At 44.6% G+C, this 17911-nt stretch overlaps 1 long non-coding RNA gene across 2 annotated transcripts in view; it reads right to left on the bottom strand.

Annotated features, from left to right (window-relative positions):
* Window positions 1-255: 255 nt before the first annotated feature.
* LOC133268808 (uncharacterized) overlaps window positions 256-17911 on the bottom strand; it is a 37798-nt gene continuing 20142 nt past the window's right edge. The window contains exons 2-3 of one of the 2 annotated variants that reach the window (XR_009743175.1): window positions 5631-5874; window positions 256-398 (exon numbers count right to left, since the gene is read on the bottom strand). This is a non-coding gene — a long non-coding RNA (uncharacterized LOC133268808). Of the gene's footprint in view, window positions 399-5486; window positions 5875-17911 lie in introns of those variants that run through there. The other variant, XR_009743176.1, reaches the window with a different exon arrangement.

The following is a 17911-nucleotide window of genomic DNA, read 5'->3' as shown; positions in this document are numbered from 1 at the left end:
TCAATTATCCCACTATCATGTACTCAATAAGGTTGATTAATCAAGGTTTAAGATAACAGAAGGAGTTTTCAATGCCATTAATGTGTCTCATGGGATTCTCCCTTCTTTGGGGTAATGGGAAGCTTCTGGTTGTGAAGACGTAGATAATAAAGATTTATAGCACTATAATGTGCAGTGTTTTTCATGAGGGACACTATGAAAACATTGAAACTTGACAGCAAATACTATTTCAATTATTTAGTTGCCTACCAGCATGCCAGGATGGGGCTGTCTCTGCGGCTTCATCCCCACCTCAGTCTTTTGCTTTCTCTCTTTGCCTTTATTTCCCAGCAACGTCTGTGTTCCTACATGTTTTGTGCACAGGTAGGTGTGCACATCCCCTTCTTCTTGTCAAGCAACTATAAAAAAAAAAGAAAAAAGAAAAGTCATATAAGGGGCTCTTGACAATTCCCAAATTTCCCAGCAATTTTCCTGGACCACAAGTGGACTTCACAGGCCACTCTATATGGGAAGCATCCAGAGTGAAGGGTCTGCTGGTTTGAGCTGCAGTGGAAAAGAGAGTAACCTAGAAAATTATGATATCAATATGAATTTTCATAAAGGGTTTTTCCCACAGCCCTGGTGGAGTTTTAGAGGAAATCTGAGCAGAAGGGACTAGTATGAATGAATCAACAGCTGAGTTCTCCATCTCCTTTCTAACCAAAGTCAAGAGAAGTTTCTCCATCTTTAGCTTCCTCTGTCTTCCAGGCAATTTTGCAGGCAATTTGTCATCTCACACTTTGGGATCTGCAGCTTCCTAGTTTGTTATGATTTTTCTGTTATTACCACTCTCTGCTGCGGCAGTTTTCTGGACCCTCAAGTGTAAATGTAAGACCCTGCAGTAGTCAGCTTTTAAGCCAGGATGGTGCAAGCTGTGCCACTGCTCACCCCTCAATGCCAGGTAAGCTAGCCAGACTATGGAAATAAACTTGGCAACGCCATAACCCCGTTCTGGCAATGTGAGGCAAAATAAACACAATAACTAGCTGACAACTGGATTCAAACAAAATATGTGTGCTCAGAACTGCATGGATGACTCAAATGCTGCAGCCAGGCGTTCCCTCATGTCTGGCGGCACCCCAGCGATGTTCCTCTCCCTCTGGCTGTAGTTGCTACAGCAGGCTGATGTATTGCGTTTACATTTTTGACAGGTTATGATGTAAAGAAGGCCCCTTCATCAGCCGGGGAGGGAGCAGGGCTGAGAGAGCCTGGCTGACCTTTTAATTCAGCTCCTGCTGCCTCTTCTCATACACTCACATCCTCCTGCCTCTGCAGAGTAAGTGCCAAAATATTTGTCCTGGATCCTGCAGCCTCCTCACCCTGTCTTCACACTTTGCTTTTAAGGCCATGAGAGGTGGGGTGAATGTTCAGTCCCTTCAGATGGAAAATACACACCCTGCAGCTCCAAGTACATCTTTAAAAAAAGTATTCTCATCCTGTGCCATGGTATTACATGTTGCACATAGAGAACAGCCCCTGTGCCCCCTCCCTGTGCACCAAATCCTGCACAGAGTGGTAAGGGGCTAGGTGGGCAGCAGTCACTGCACCCACAGGCAGTGAGCGATGGCTGGGCTGAGAATGTTGTTACTCTGTTAAATGGGAGTTTTACTGTTGTCCTTGGTGAGAAATGAATTATTCACTTCAGCAGGCACAGAGTTAGATTGTAGCCTGAATAAATACTGTATGCATCCCCCATGAGGTTTTCTCTTCACTGTATTCTCTAATTTCTTTCATACATGATAAATACTTGGATTTGTTGCTTTCCCTTATTATGCATTTGCTAGTTGGGCTTTCAAGCCCAAAGGCCTTCACTTTGAATAGAAATGCAGATTTTGGTGTTTTCTCTGTTTAAGCAAGGAAAGCAAGGTGACTGGAGAATGCTTTATCTCTGACCTATTTCTATGCTCAGTATATTTTCACCCCCCCAAGACACGGGAACTTGTCCCAAATCCTGGGGCTGCTTTCTGCTTCCAGTTCTCTCTCCTCTGGGGGAAAAGCTTCCCGGGGGACTGGCAGCATGGGTTGGCTCTTTCCTCTGTGTTTCTGCCTCTTTAGGGTAAGTTTTGCTCCCTGTGAACTGTAAGAAAAACACCATTATCAGGGTAGGTGCATTCGCATGTATTTAACACTGAAAGGGAATCTCAGGAACAGATGCATAAGGCAATGTGTGTTTTTGAGTCCTAATTAGGCTGAACTCTGTGATTGTGAGATGCATTTCTGACCTTTTTTTTTTAATTATTATTTTTTAATTAAAGCAATAACCCCTCTTTTATCAGGGCTGAGCTAAACCCCAAGTGGAAAGGTGAGGGAAGGAAGAATAATTAATGATGATGACCTCATAGCAGCCTTCCAGTATCTGAAGGGGGCCTATAGGGATGCTGGGGAGGGACTCTTCATTAGGGACTGCAGTGACAGGACAAGGGGTAATGAGTTCAAACTCAAACAGGGGAAGTTTAGATTGGATATAAGGAGGAAATTCTTTCCTGTTAGGGTGGTGAGGCACTGGAATGGGTTGCCCAGGGAGACTGTGAATGCTCCAACCCTGGCGGTGTCAAGTCCAGGTTGGATGATGCCTTGGGTGGCTTCTGTGGGGATGGATATTCCATTAAGAGTATTATTACTCTTAATATTTCTTTCTGTAACCATAGGGCCTTGGGAGGGCTGGGCTGTGCATTGAAAAGGGGAGCCCGATGACAGACAAGCTCTCCAGCAGGATCAAACATTTGGGTGAACCAGGCACCCAGCTTGCAAAAACTGGGGACAGCAGAAAATCTGGGGTTTGGGTGAAATCTCATCTGGACTCCAGCGTTTGTGGCCATAAAGAGCAGGCAGCGGTGCAGGTAATACAGGTCCTTAAGGCTTAGACAGGACACCAGTGGGGGCAGCTCTGAAATCCACGATACAGTATTTGAAGAGAGGATTTGCACAATTTTAAGGCAGCTCACCTTCCTTCTGCCCAGCATGGTGCCTCCACACTGCCTAGCGCTGGCTCTGCAGGGGCACAGAGTACATAGGAGCAGAGATGGCATTGGTAGTGTCACACGTGGACACTATGTGCCACCGCAGCAACATGCAGGGTTAACTCAGCTCCCTCTGCCCAGCCTGGCTAGATGGTTTTCACTACACAATAGCATGAGAAAGGCATCTCTCGGGAGCTGAGCCAGTCTGTGAAGGGGGAAGTGTTATTTAGGATAAGGAGATACAGGGGGGTGACACAGCTTTATTGTACCTCATAAAAATAAAGCCAGGAGAGATAAAAACAACACTTCCATTTGAAAAGAGGGAGGAATAAGCCAGATAAAAGATATTAATTTTTCCTCTAAGACAGACTACTAAATAGGCTCTTCTTGTTCACTGAGGTTCAGTAATGCAAGTTGACAGGATATTAAGGTTATTTCAGGTTCTTCTGTCTCCCAGGGTCATAAGCCTTCTGCTATGCATGTTAATTCATCTTAGCATTCCTCTGAGTAGCTACATAAGTAGGGCAATCGGTTTAGTATGTACTCTTTCCATTTACAGCGTAGTTGTGAGGAGAAAACTACTAATTAACAGAATACCCCTAGAAAATCAGGAGAGATTTTAATATCACAGAGACAACCCACAATGTTCTCTGGTTAAGGAAAGACAAACCTTCCTCAGAAATATTTCAGGGGTGAGAGAGGGAGGCGACCTATGACAGAAAGAACCAAGAGGCATTTATCCCCCAGCCCTTCTTTACCCATCTTTTCCCGTGGACAGCTGGGTGACGCCACACATGACTGGTGAGCCACATCTCTGAACGACTGAAGAGAAAACAAGAGCCTGAGTCTCATTGCATCTCCCTGCAAGCACAGGCTTCCCTCCCAGGCAGCAGCTGAACAGTTACTGTCCTTGGTGCATGGAGGGTGCTTGTGCGTTGTGCATCATGCCATGGACTGGTTAACCCCCTTGTGCTGTGGCAGCATCTGACCAAACTGTACATCCCCAGTGCATGGTGTGCTACATGCATGAGCATATTCACCTTTTTTGCAGGTCGTTTGAAACCTGATCAGCTTTCAAGCAGATGCTACAATGACATCAATGACTAATGTTAAAAATAATAGCACTCGTTTTGAGCCTGATGTGTTGAAAATAACCACCCTGAAATTCTCCACTCTCACCTTGTTCAGTGTGATTCACTCCAAGTTCCCAAGCGCTTTCCATATTACCTAATACTGCCTGTAAACTGTGCATCTATTTTAATGACTGCGCTTGTTCTGGGGAGCACCAGAGCACAAGGCAATGGGTGAGAGGGGCTCCCTCCTTCTCAGCTGTTGCAGTGATAGGTCCACTGAGACTAAGCATACCAGTATTCAATTAAAATGAATTAGTAAAAAAGTAATTTTAAAACCACTTCTAAATATTTTGCTTTGATTTGGCCTTTAACAAAATGTTGTTTTTTTTTTTTAAATTTCTGTAAGAAATGGAAAATATTTGCCCTGGCCTCAGGTTTTGCTGGAGATTTTAAGCAGGCAGCTGCTCAGAGTTATGTTCTTAACTCTTCCATTAGCAACGGGAATTCACTCCTGCTCTGTAGCTGGGAGATGGAGTTTTGCCTAACCCTGGTTAATCTGTAGTTTCTGCAGAGACCACTTGCACATTAAGAAAACAGATGCAGATTATTTTAAAGGCTGACACACACAGTGAGTTAAGTAATTTCACCTTTTAGGATGGAATTTTTTTTTTGAGAGACAGAAGACACTTCAAAGCTAATACCCTACTCCTGGGAAAAGGTCCTAGATCAAAAAGCCTCCTGATCTACAGCCTGCAGATGTCAATGGGAATAACCCCACTGGCTTTAATGGACTATGAATCAGGTCTTGATATGTGAACATCCTGTTGCACCTACAAGGTGCAGTAGCTTTCCTAAACAATTTGTTGTCAGAGATATTACAGGTAGACTTTGTCTCACAGGCAGTGGCTTCCCTAAGAATAAGGAAGAATTGGGAAGAGGACAGTAACTGGGTTCAGAGTTCTCCATAACATCACCAAAATCAGCAGTGCTGCAGGGCTGCCCCTGGCCATCCTGGGCACAGCACAGCCTCAAGCTGCCTGAGCCCAGGGAGGTTCTACTCCTAAGCAGATGATGAAGAATCGTAACATTTTCTACATCTTCACTAGCAGAAGCTAGAACGTAGCATAGGCTGTTTAGTACACCAGAGAGGACAGGTGGAAATCTGATAAGCGTATTTATAGATAAGAAGCAAGATCTTTTTTTCAGTTAGTGAGATGAAAACATCTCTCTTTTCTCATCCATTGCCAGACCTGAGTTAGGTATCACAGACTGTAACCTCGCTTTGCAAAGAGCTGTGCCTCTACTGGCACTGGGCCTGCCACCGCAGAGCTGCTGTCAGCTGGGGAGCCTGCTCAACTCATTACAGAGAAAACATCTACAGGAAAAAAGAAATAAATAATACCATGTTTCAAGCTTTGAGTGACGTCAGTCGTGTTTTTGCTAACGGGTGAAATATCTGAAATTCAGGGACTGAGAGTATGCAATGCGCCAGACATCCTGGACATCCAAACGACAGAACTCTGCCTTATGGAAAGCACCAGAGATATCTGTATTCCACCAGGTCTTTCTTGAGGTCTTCTGAACTGATGAGAACAAGCTCTGCTACCAGGGGATGGTCCCAGCCTACTTCAGATGCACCGAGCTGGATGCCTTCCCATGCCATTCACTCTGCTGGCTGGCCAGGCTGAATTTGCAGCAGAGACTTGCTGACTGTCGCTTCTCATCACTCAGCCAAAAAGACTGGAAAATACAGATGGTCTAGCTTAGGAAAGCCTGGTTAGTATTTCATGTCCTTTCCTATTCTGGGGAAACCAAAAGAAAAAAAATCATTTACAAAAGATGACTGTATCCTATCTATTAACAAGATAAAATTAATCAGTTATTCATGGAATGACTCCAGTGATTTCGAATTGATGAGCATAGGATGAGTTGGTCTCAAAAACCAAAATGCCATTCAGCCAATGGAGTAAGTAAAACAATAAATGATTGCACATTTAGAACAATCAATAAGGCATTTACAAAATATTACATGATCCAAGATTAATTAGGGATGAAAAATTCCCCCAAAGAATAAAACACAGGACAAATAAAATCTAAACGAGAATCAAGTTAACAACTTGCAAGAAGAACTGTCAGCACTTAGTGCTCCAACATCCCATGTTGCTCCAGTCAAAGATCACAGAAACAATGTGAGCATCTCCGAGATGGATATGTGTGTCATGATAAGTGATATAAACATCGATGGGTATCTGTCAGGAGGTTGAGAGGTGAAGAAAAAGCCAAAGAAGCAGGAGCCTGCCTGGGTGATGGGGTTTTACTGTTCTGTCAGCAGAGCTGTGTGTTGGGGTTGCAACTGCCTGCAGCCATCTGCGTCTTGGCAGAGCTCGGAATAAGGGCAGCACCAGGAAAAACGTCCCAGGTTAATTCAAGACCTGGAAATCTTCCTTTAGCATCCAAAGGAGGGCAGGAGGTCCCTCACCCAGCACTGCTCCCTGGCACTCAGCCATGGCCAAATGGAGCACTTCCAGCCCCCACATCTCCTCCCTGATCAGCTGGGGCACCAGGAGAGGAAAGGTCCCCACAGCCGTGTGGCCTGTACCAGTCTCACGTGATGGATATACAAAAGCTCATGCGCTTCATCACCTCCTCCCTTACCTCAGGTCAGCTGAGTCATTGTAAAAGCGTGTGCTTTTAATCTTATCAAGGAGTGCTGAAATATTTTAGCTTAAACCTCATGCGTGGAGGTTTCAAGAGATTGCACTGTCTCATCTGGCCAGCAGCATCCCTACGCAGGTCCCACTGCCCGGCTGATGGGTGGTGACCTGAGGGATTGCTCTGTGAACTCAGCCTGTCCACCTCATCGCTGCCTGATTAACCCACAGCCATTTTCTTTCTTTATTTTTCAGCCTAGGTAGAGAAATTATGTAACTTTTTATATCAGGTTACTTGGGATGTGGATACATAAAAGGCCTTGAGAGTTTGTGTACTCGGCTGCTGGTTTGAGGAACTTGAAGGTGCTGGTGCAGACTGGTGTTTTCCTTAGCAGCAAATTGGTCTGTCCTCTGGGACCCTAAACTGGACTGAAATGACGGGGCTGGTCTGATGCACAGCTCCAAAAGAATTTTGTTATATCTCAACTGAGAATGAGATGCCATCAAGTTGCATGTAGCAAATCACTTTATATTAGCACAGTTTAAAGCCACACTGTGGTGTCCTCATTTTATTGTCAGTACTGCCTGTTTTTAACCCAGTATCACCATTTCAGCCGTATAATTCAAGGACTAAAGTGCATGAGCTCACCCTGGACAGGAATCCCCCAGCCCCAAGCACAGTACATTGTGGTCTGTAGCAGCCTGCGCAGAGTCTTTTTTCCCTAAAAGCTTTACATTCACATTTTCCCTGCAGCTGTGAGTGGTGTGAGTCCTCCTGTTCCCCCTGCAGCCTGTGAGCTGCCATCCCCAACTGTCTGACCCAGACGCAGTGACTACAACATGGGTGGCTGCTCCTTCTCACACCAGAGAGATGACTTAAATCGTCTTGGGCTTGCATGTGAGTCTATTTATTTTAATGCAGTGAAGCTTGTTAATTCTCTAGACAGTATGTAAGGACTAAGGGCCAAAACCTGTGCTGATGTATAGCTTTCACTATCAGATTTATAACTTAGTGCAAGGGAGCTGGAGAAATGTAAGCCAGGGCAGAAGACTGTGAAGAAGCTGCACCATGCTCTTATCCACACAGCATTAAATTTACAAGGTAGGTTAAAATCATGGAACATGTTTGACCTCATTTTGTTTGGTTTGCCTGCAAGATTTGGTCTTTATTCCATCTTTTTGCTCCTGGGAACCATGTGGCCAAAGGGAGATCCATAGCAAGTGCAGAGACTGCACTTTCTGTACTTTTGAAAGACACGATGATGTGAAATGGGAATTAAACCATTTTCAGAGCACAGCCAGATCAGAGGCAAACCAAAGGAGATGCCAGCTCTTCTCACTGATTTCAGCTTGGCTCCCCTAAGACTGGCAGTGCAGGAAGGTCACATGCAAGAAACGGGTGCATTAGACCAGAATTTCTTGAGCCAGAGCTTTTCTTGCACCTGGGTCCCACAGGACACACTCTCTGCTCAGCTTTTGCTTGTGTTCATCACCATCTTCCCAGCATGCAGCTTGCTCTGGGTGTATTGTTGCAGATGCAGCTGCGCCTCTGGCTGCCTGTCAAAACAGAGGGGGAGGTGAGGGCTCCTCAACCCTGCAGCAGTGATTTACAGATGTAAATTAGATACTGTAACCAAGAATAGGAGCTCAAAGTGGGACAGATCTCCTTCAGGTTTTCTGTTTACTTATTCACCAAGGTCATGCCCCAGTTCCTCATCACCATCTGGTCATGCCCCAGTTCCTCGTCACCATCTGGTTACACTATGACCCTCTGGTCTCATGTCTGCAGCAGCCAGACTCTTGGCACAGGGAGGAGTTAAGGTTACTAATTGGCCTTTCCCTTGTCCAGCCACTACCTCTGACGTTTAAGAGAGCTGGGAGGGCTGAGGTTTCTCTACGTTCTAGCATTTCTTTGAGGGCATGGCTGCCACCAACATGCAGACAGGATGGCATGCAGCCCCATGGGGGAGCACACAGATGCTCCCAGAGCTCAGGGTAAAGCCTGACATTTTGGGTCATTTTGACAAACCAGGGCTTTCTGGCATAAACCAAACAAGTGATGCAAAGCTGACTGAAGGGCAGCAAGACATAAGGTAGAGTAGCCCCAGGACATCCTAACCAACACGTCAGCCTGGGGAGGACAGTGCCACTGGGCAGCCCCATCCCCTAGGGCTCCTGCAAGGCAATGCTGCACTGACCACTGTATTTTGACCAATCCTTGAAAGGCATTTATTCTCCTTTTCCCATACCTCTTACATTTATTTTTTTTTTTCAGTCTTGGGACAAAAGTCATTGTTCAAAATAAGCTTTTAAATCTGGTTGTGGTAGTTGGTGAAACATGCTTTAGAGCATTTGCTACGCTGGAGACCTCTACATGAAGGATGCCCTAACTAGCCTTACCACTAGTGAAAAAGCTTCCCAAGTCCAGTAGTAAATTCACACACAAAATCAGTTTTCGGATACAGTAGGGAACCCATTCAGCTTTGTGTGGTTAGGCAAGCTGATACAAATGCCTTATTAATTAGAAAATCAATCATGCTCTCCAGCTGATTGATGTTAATTCTACATTGAAAGGGGGAACAATAGTATAATCAAGACTAGACCATGTCTTCCCATTAAAGAGAAAGGAACAAGACTGCATTTCAAAGTAATTCTGCTGTAATGAGCTGCAAGGATGTACACATTGCGGTAAGGACTCTTTTAAGAAGTGGCATATTATTTTGATCAATAATACTCAGATTCATTCTGGATCCTGATTCTACGGAAATTTCATATGAAGATTAAAGGATATTATAATATGATCAGAGGTGATCGCAAAGGAGAAGAGCTGTAATTATCCAACGTGCAGCATTAATAAATAGGAAAGAGCCCAAACACTGTGAAATCAGGAGAGGACAAGAACACGCTAAGAGAGCTTAAAGTGTTTCAGGGCATGCAGCTAAGGCCTCAAAGCTATAAAAAAATCTACTTTTTAAGAAATTGATAACAGTTCAAAACCCTATTGTTAAGCAGTTGAATGATGATTAAAGAATCCAACAGAATCTTCACCTGTTCCACATTATTTGCAGTCAGCCCTGCCAGCATGAGGACTGGTAGCAAATAGTGCTAACAACCATATGCATACCATCCCAAAACACTGTGGCTGGCCAAAACCTTTTGAAAATACATGCAAGAATCATGCTAAATGACTAGAAGATGACTGGAATACAATCCTTTCAACATGAGCCAAGCTATGAAGAAGAAATAGCTTATTACCATGCAAAACCATGTTGTCTTGGTTCCAGGATAATTGTTGTATAGCATACCCTATATAACGCAAGACAAAGGCCCAAGGCTTGTAAGCCAAGTAAAATGCAAATTACACCATTGACAGAGCTGAAGGCTCTATGCAACTTTAATCAAGGGGGGTACAGTGTACTTGTGAGACAAATGAGCAGGGTAGTTATATCAGAAAGAGCTCTCTAATATGCAACCTGACTAATAGGCTTGAACACGGGTAAGAAAATACTCACCTTGACCACCAAAGGCTAAGGATATTCACACTTGCAAAAAAAACCACCGTGATCATTCTGTGCCAATGGAATTTAGCATTTCTTTTTATAGTTCATGGAAATGCTCCACACTCCAGGGGCTGTTTGTTTTCTTTCCCATCTTCATCACTGTTTGTAGTATAAGAGCATGCTGAAAATTCAACAAGACTTTGGACCCCGTGGACCAAAACCACTCACAAATATATTCCTGCCCTGAAGAATTACCACTTTAAATAGACATAGTGGACAACAGGCTGATACATACTAGTACCAGAGGCTGGGAGTTATTAGATCGAGGGCCCATGTTAACCTGAAGTTCTGGTCTCCAAAGCAGAGGATTCCAGCCTATGGTCAGTAGGTGAGACCTACCTCTGGGCCACCCAGAACAACTGGCAAAGCTCCTGACCTGCTGTGCCATTTGGGCTGCTGGCCTTTGATGGTGGATGACCTGTCTTCCCAGGGATTTAGGCATCCCTCCAAAATATTTTAAGGAGGTTGGAGATGAACAGGTCATCCTCTTGGTGTGAGGAACAGGTGTTGTAGGAAGGAGAGGAGGCGTGAGGTGAACCAGTGAAAGAGAACAGAAGAACCAAAAACTAGGACCATACAGTGAGGCTTCTGTCTGATGTGATTCATAATCAGAAAGCCAGCTGATTTGGGGGGAAAAGTCACTGGAAATGCCTGATACATAATGTGGGAAACTGGCCCATCAAGCAGTTATTATTTTTCCATGACAAGCCCTGGTGAGTTCTCTGAAAGAGCTTTGCAAATGCCCTAGGAGACACACAAGTTTTGCAGTGTTTCCTGCTGGGCTGCTACAGACTTGCTTCATTTAGTTTCAATGTGAGTAGGCTCTCCACGTGTCCTGGGATCAAATACAGAGTGGATCTCCATGCTGTTTCATATACTATGCACACTGCAGCTGAGACATTTCCAGTTTCATAACTCAAGAGTTCAAAAATAGATATAAATTTACACATTCCACCACAAACAGATGGTGTCTTTGGCTGGCTTTTGCTGTGTTCCTCGAAGGTAGCACTAGGTTGCAGAAGTCAATCTTTCTACAACAATTTCTGCTTTCAGGAGTTTTTAGGTTTGTTTTGGTTTACCATTCATACTGCACACTGGCAGGGGACCAATGAACATGAGAGAACTTACCAAACTATTTCCTATGCCCGGAGATGTGATAACAGCTAGAGATGGTCACAAAACAAAGTTCTGGTTCTTCATGGCACTTTGAAGGCCTGGTGTGAGCAAAGAAGACACCAACCTGTATTTAGGGTTTATGGCTATCCCAAAGCTCTTAGGAGAAAGCATTGGGACATTTCTCCAAAGTCACTTCTTTTTGCAGACCTAGGGAAAAAATATCTGAAGAAAAACAGCTGCTACCCCTGCTCAGACTGAGGATGTGACTGTGATACAGGAATATTTGGGCAGATTGTGTGTGGACCTTCTCAGTCTGCACCAGTTGTTGGCTGTGAGGACAGATTGCCTCTGGATGGGGACAGATCAGAGGAATGGTCCTCTCAGCAGAGCACATGTAGGTTCAATTCCAGCAAAAAAGATCATTCACAAGGAAATGATATCTGATAACATGTGCCTTGGGAGAACTCGCAGCAGTTTCCCATTCTGGGTGCAACTGCTCCAAGGGCTGGGGAGAGCTTGACTGCTTGCTGCAAGTCTGCTCCTCAGCCTTCACAAGTAGCCACTGCTTCCTTGTGCCTTCCGCAGCTAAAACCTGATTCTACACAAGCGAAAAAAACCTAAACCTCACAGGAAGGACCATGCTTGGGGCTTTGTAGATGAGGGATTGCCCCACATGAAGGTGATGGTCTCAGACTTGGGCTCAGCTCTTTGCCACCAGTGCCACTGATGCTTCCCAATAAACTCATAATGATCAAAAGTCATTCCTCTGCATCTATTCTGATCCCCTTTGTATCCACTCGCTGTTTATCCTGCATGGGCTAGGCCAAAGCACAAATGCCACAGAGCAGCTGGGACCAGTGAAAGCTTTTGGAAGAAAGAGCTGGCTGAGCTGTTTGGGCTGGTTATGTAAGGGGAGTAGATGTCATTTGGACCATCCAGAGAAACGCTTCCCAGTGGTGAGAAACTCAAGTGAGGATTACATGTTACAGCTATGGATTCCTTCAGCTTTTGAGCTGACAGTGAATTTACTGGGGAGGACATGAAGGAGAGATGACAAAACCCAAGAACAACCAAGCAACAAATGCGCCAGGGGAAGCAGCCCTTCAAGCAGCCTATTTAGCACTGGCACCACACAGTAAAGAGAAGCTTGCCAGCATATTTCATTAAAATACCTTTCCATCAGTTAACAATCATTCTCCATACTTTAACAGCATTTCCCCTCCAAGATTTCTAAGGAAACCCATAAATATCAGCTCAACCTTGGAAGTGAAGTGTTTTTAGAGCTATTTTATATGTAGGTAAATGGAGAGACAGAGAGTTATTGCCCCAAAGTATTGTTTTATTTCCCCAGCCCTGCACAACAGCAAGTCTGTATATGTGAAGCCAGATAACCAAGTGGCTGTTTGCATAACGATGGTCTGAGTTAGTGGCCAAGCTAGGAATTCAGGACTGGTGACTTATTCACTGCTTTTCCCCTTCTAATAAAACTTTCCACAGATGCTGTGGGTGAGAAGTTACATGCCAAATTCCAGGAATAAGTACATTGGAAACAAATGTGCTGTGTGACCTAGTAAAGTGTGTTTACAAGTGGACTACTTCTACTATTGCTGTAACACCAATTTGATGCATAAAGAGATATGAAATTGGATGAGCAGCACCTTGGTTCTCTATTCCTTCTAATGATGCCCTGTGTAGCTCAAAGATAGCTTTTCCACTTGGGTCAGTCAACTTCTGAATAGCAACATGAAATATTTGCTTTTTCCCAAGTGAGAAGAATAGCTGTCTTCCTTGATTTTTGTCTATGGCCCAGCCAAAGAAATTTTCCAGTAACTAGAATTTTCCTAATGGTGAAACAATTACCTGTGTTACCCATGCACCATATTTCATTTAGTCTAAATTACTGAGAACAGACAAAAAGCAGACCTATTAATCTGCTTGAAAATAGGGAAAATTTTGCTGTCTGATCCAAACAGAAATCTCATACTAAATGTTGTTGTTGCCTTTAAAAAGAACATGTCAAGGATTTCTCTGGTACTGCTCGTATGCCACCCTTCATTTTTGTCTATTCTAAGGTCCTATTATCCTATTATAATAGGTTGCTTCATTACAGTGGGCCACGCTCTGCTCTTTTTAAGAAATGTACTTCCCCACGTGCACATGGAAACAGCTGACAGTAATAAAAACAATAATAATAATGGCGTGTTGTGAGTGAAAATCTTGATACTCATGCGTAATGGTATGAAGTACATATGGACTTTCCAAAGGCAGCCTTCAAGGCATGCAAAGTTACAGACAGTGCAGGGAGGAGCAGTTCCTCCACAAAAATACTCAAATCACTGCGAAAAGCCCCCCCCCACATTTAGTCCAGGAACTTGGAGCCTTTGTTCTCATGCACTGCTATCGCAAAATAGGTATGAGGCTTGCTGACAGGAGCAGAAATTCCTTTTTATGTGGGAACAGAGATGTATTGGCTGAGGAACAAGAAGAGGCTCATAGAGAAGGTGCTCTCCTGCCGCAGGGTTAAACCAGCTGAGGAGCTGGGCAACATGGTGGCTTGAAAAGGTGCCACTGCCTTAAAGGCTTTTCAGTGCAGGGGTGATGAGCAGTCCAGTAGTTTGGGTTCATATCTGCCACTGACATAAGCTCCCAACACCGTCAGAGAGACCTAGAAAAGCTTGTGCATGCTAAACCCAAAGCGTTTCACATTTATGTTATCTGATGTTGCCATTGCAGTCTCTCTGGAGACACTGATGTTTGTCTTCCACCCTCAGGGACAGATAAGTAAGAAACCACATGTATTTCTGGTAAAGCTGGATGTAATCCTACCAGAGAAAGCTTCTGATGTTTTAATATTTAGCTATTTTTTCTTTTTTATCCTGACTCAAAAAAACCAAAACAAAACAAAAAAAACCCAAAAAACCAAAACCAAAACAAACCCAAAACAACCCCACTCTCAACAAAGCCACAAATTCATAGAGACATTTTCTCTATAAGGAAATTCCTTATAAGGAGCTGCCTCAGTTTGTAAAAGGGAGGCCAGAGTGGATCCCAAGACCACTGGAAGACATTTGATTATCTCATTAAGCTGCTATAAGGTGCCCAGTCTTTGCCTAATAGCGACATGCCTTGCACAAAGTGGCTCATGCTTTTGGGAGACTGTGAGCCAGGTTTCCAGGAGAAAAAGTTGCTGGTACTCACCCTAAGGAACATATTCTGTGTATGCTTGATATGATGGGGCTGCAGCCTTAATTGACAAGAGGATCCAGAACAGCACAGAGCATCTTATCTGGTCAGGGTCAAGGTGACTGGAGAGGACACAGTCAGTGTCAGAATGTCCTGAATGCTCAGTGCCTAGTGATGTGCACAAGTATAATATTTTATCAGTAGCAATATCCAATCCATCTTTTAATCTGCAGCTCAACCTGGCTGGCAGCCCATGGCAGGGAGTTCCCCAGCCCAACCGTCCTTTTCACTGCCTGCACTCCTCTTTCTCAACCAGACGAGAAAGGACAGGAGAGGAAATGATAACGTGTTTTTCCTTCTGTAAGAGGAAGCACCACCTTTTAAATTAGCTGTCATTTGGAAAGCAGTCACAGGATTCCCAGCAGAGCGACTCCCCTCCCCAGATCTGCTCCGGCATTACAAGTACAATGAAGGCCACCCGCACATGCGATGCAATGTGATGCGCAGATGTTGATAAATTCTCCCATGTGAAAAGATATTAAGTCATTGCAAACAAAACAGCCTCATAAACAGAGCTTCGGAAGCTATGATATATCAAGTTAGGCGGCAGAGTTGGTAAAAGCCGCTGTCTCAGCTAAGGCAGATTGAGAGTTGAACACATGCTGCGTAGATCAGCATTTTAAACACATACCATTTACCGGCCTTAATGAATACTGAAAGCCCAATAAGCAGAAGCCAGAGCCACTCAGACGTGGCTTCATACAGACGTCAGTGGCATTGTGTTTCATTTTGTTTGCTAACAAGTTATCAGTAGCAGTAATTTGCTGCTGATAATGCTGCAGGTTATAAAAGAGAAAAATAACAAGTTCTGCTAAATGAGGAAACGGGCTCTACACTCTGCTTCATCCTGGTGCATGAGCTGAGGTGAGGCAGGGTTGCAGGCAGCAAAGGCATGGAGGTCCCTGGTTGAGGCAGAGCTGTGGCAGTGCTCACCACAACTGACCACCACTGGGATGTTTGGCCACAGTTCCAGCACAGCTATTCCCTGTCAACAGGGAGGGGATTGATGAGCCAGCTGCTGTAAGCACTGCTCTAAGTACTACTGAAGGGACAGAAAGAAGGGAAAAGGCAAAACAACACGGTCTGGGAATAATAAAGCCACAAGCTGAGTTCATCCTGCCGCAGCGTTAGGTGGGACTCCTTATCCCAGCTTACCTCCTTGTAACCGGACTTTGCAGAAAGCCAAGAGTAGATTTAAGGTGGGGACTCTGGTAATCCTGAGCTCTGGTACTGATCCAACTGCTGCCTTCCCCAGGTCTTGACTGACTTCTCTGAGTTGCACTGTTGTAAATCCTGAACATCATCCTCAGCCATTTGTGGCAATACATAGACATTAACTTAGACACTGACCTGCCCAGCTCACTGTGAGAATTGATTTCAAAATGTTTGTAAAACCTTCAAGGAAGAAACCCCAGGCAAATGCAAAATATTGTTGTTTTTACCCATTGTGGTTAACAAATGGTGTTCTTGATGTTAAATAAACAAATGCAGAAGTCAAAATAATCCCAGAGAGTGGCTCGTAGTGAGGAAGGAAAGTGTTAGGAATGGAGAGGTGCCCTTTGCCTGGGCAGGGCAGGAGCGAACAGGTGGGGACAAGGCATGGCCTGGAGATCAGTGCCTTCCACAGCTCTTTCCTAATGGCTGGGCACATGCGCGCAGTGATTTTCAGCAAATCAGAGAAATCTGAGACTGTTCACCAGTCTCTGAGGTAGATGCTGTAAAAAGCACTGTATTTTGTAGGTCAAATGAAGTTCAGTCATTTGCTAAGCACCTTGAACTCCTGGAATGAAAGCAGCGTTGATCAGTTCCTGAAGTGCTGGCTTGAGCTGGCACTTGGCTCTGAGCTGGGCAAACCTCGAGCTGCACACAGAGTCAACAGGGTGCTGCCTGAAGAGAAACATGCAGGAACCTCAGCACTGGGTGCTGGAGAAATAAAATACTATCATTACAGTTGCTAGCATTAATGAGGGTCCAACCCTTTCCATCTGTCAGATAAAAGGCAACAAGTAAGCGTGTAGTGTTAATGTTGGGGGTTTTTGCAATGTAACAGATAAGCCATGTGCCCATGAACTGATGTTTCTGTAGGGCACTGTGATGTACAGCAAACACCAGTGTAATGGTCACCTTGGGGGAAATGAGGGATGCTCGGGAGCTACTGGAGAGCTTGGTCACTTGGAGTACCCTGAGCCCCCAAGACTTAGTATTTTACTCAGGTAGATGCAAGCAAACATGCAGAGGACAGTGAGGCTTTTATTTATTCTAGCATTAGCATGATCCTTCCCTCTGTGGGTTCAGGCTTCATGCACTTCTTGGAAAAGCAGGAAAAGCATAACTGAGTTGTCCTATTTTCCAGTTATTTTTTTGTAGAAGGCAGTAACATAGATCCACCTTTTCATCACTGAAAGTGAATGGGCATCCCTGGCTCTCAGCTGGAAAAGTCTGAGAAAAAACAGGATCTGAATGTTTTGCAGTTGGCAACCTATGGTCTTCAAGTCCATTACCAGGCTATGACTCTCGCTGATGATTCCTTGGCACCAGGATGGCTCATGCCACTTTGGGGACCCAAAGGGAAGATCACTGTGACACACAGAGAAAAAGAAAACACAGTTGCAGATGTCATCTGGGGTACGGGAGAGCAGGTTGCAGGAGGTTTTGAAGCCTGCCCATGCTGGACGCCAAGCACAGTCCGTGGCTCCCTGTCTGGCCAGCCCATGAAGCTGCTTGCCCATTTCCCAGCTTTTGTTCCTTGTTTCCTTCCAGCAGGATGAGCTCTGTCTCGGGACAGTTGATGGGGAGGCTCCTGTGGCTGCTCAGGAGCCAGCAAACTGTGTCCAGATTGTGGCTGAAACACAGGGTGGAAAAAAAAACAACCTCTTCATGAGAGTCCAGATTTTACCTTCCGTTGTCTTCTTGTGCAGTTTTTAATTTTAATGTAGGCTAACTAATGTGCTCATGGTTATAGATGCGGATTTATTGTGTAGGTGCCATTACTAAAGCCCTGACATTATGGACTTCATGGAGGACTAGAGCCAGGCTGCTGCTTCCTGTCTGCACGTCTGCCACCACAGGCAGGTTACAGGATATAGGGAGTTTGGATCATAACCAACAGGCAAGATACAGCTCCCAAGTACTAATTTAATTGTGAAATCTTTAATTTTTCACTCCCCCCTTTGCTGTTCGTGGTGCTTATGGAAATCAATTAAAAGTATTGTGCAATTAAAAAAAAAATTAACGGTTTCCTTCCTCTGGAACTGAGAGCTCTCTTCTGA

The sequence above is a fragment of the Pezoporus flaviventris genome, unplaced genomic scaffold (assembly GCF_033815535.1).
Source record: "Pezoporus flaviventris isolate CSIRO_AGI_PZ_B2104156 unplaced genomic scaffold, CSIRO_AGI_Pfla_v1 ptg000013l, whole genome shotgun sequence".
Classification (NCBI taxonomy): domain Eukaryota; kingdom Metazoa; phylum Chordata; class Aves; order Psittaciformes; family Psittacidae; genus Pezoporus; species Pezoporus flaviventris.
Note: the sequence above shows the minus strand (reverse complement) of the source record. Positions and strands in the feature narration are given on the sequence as shown.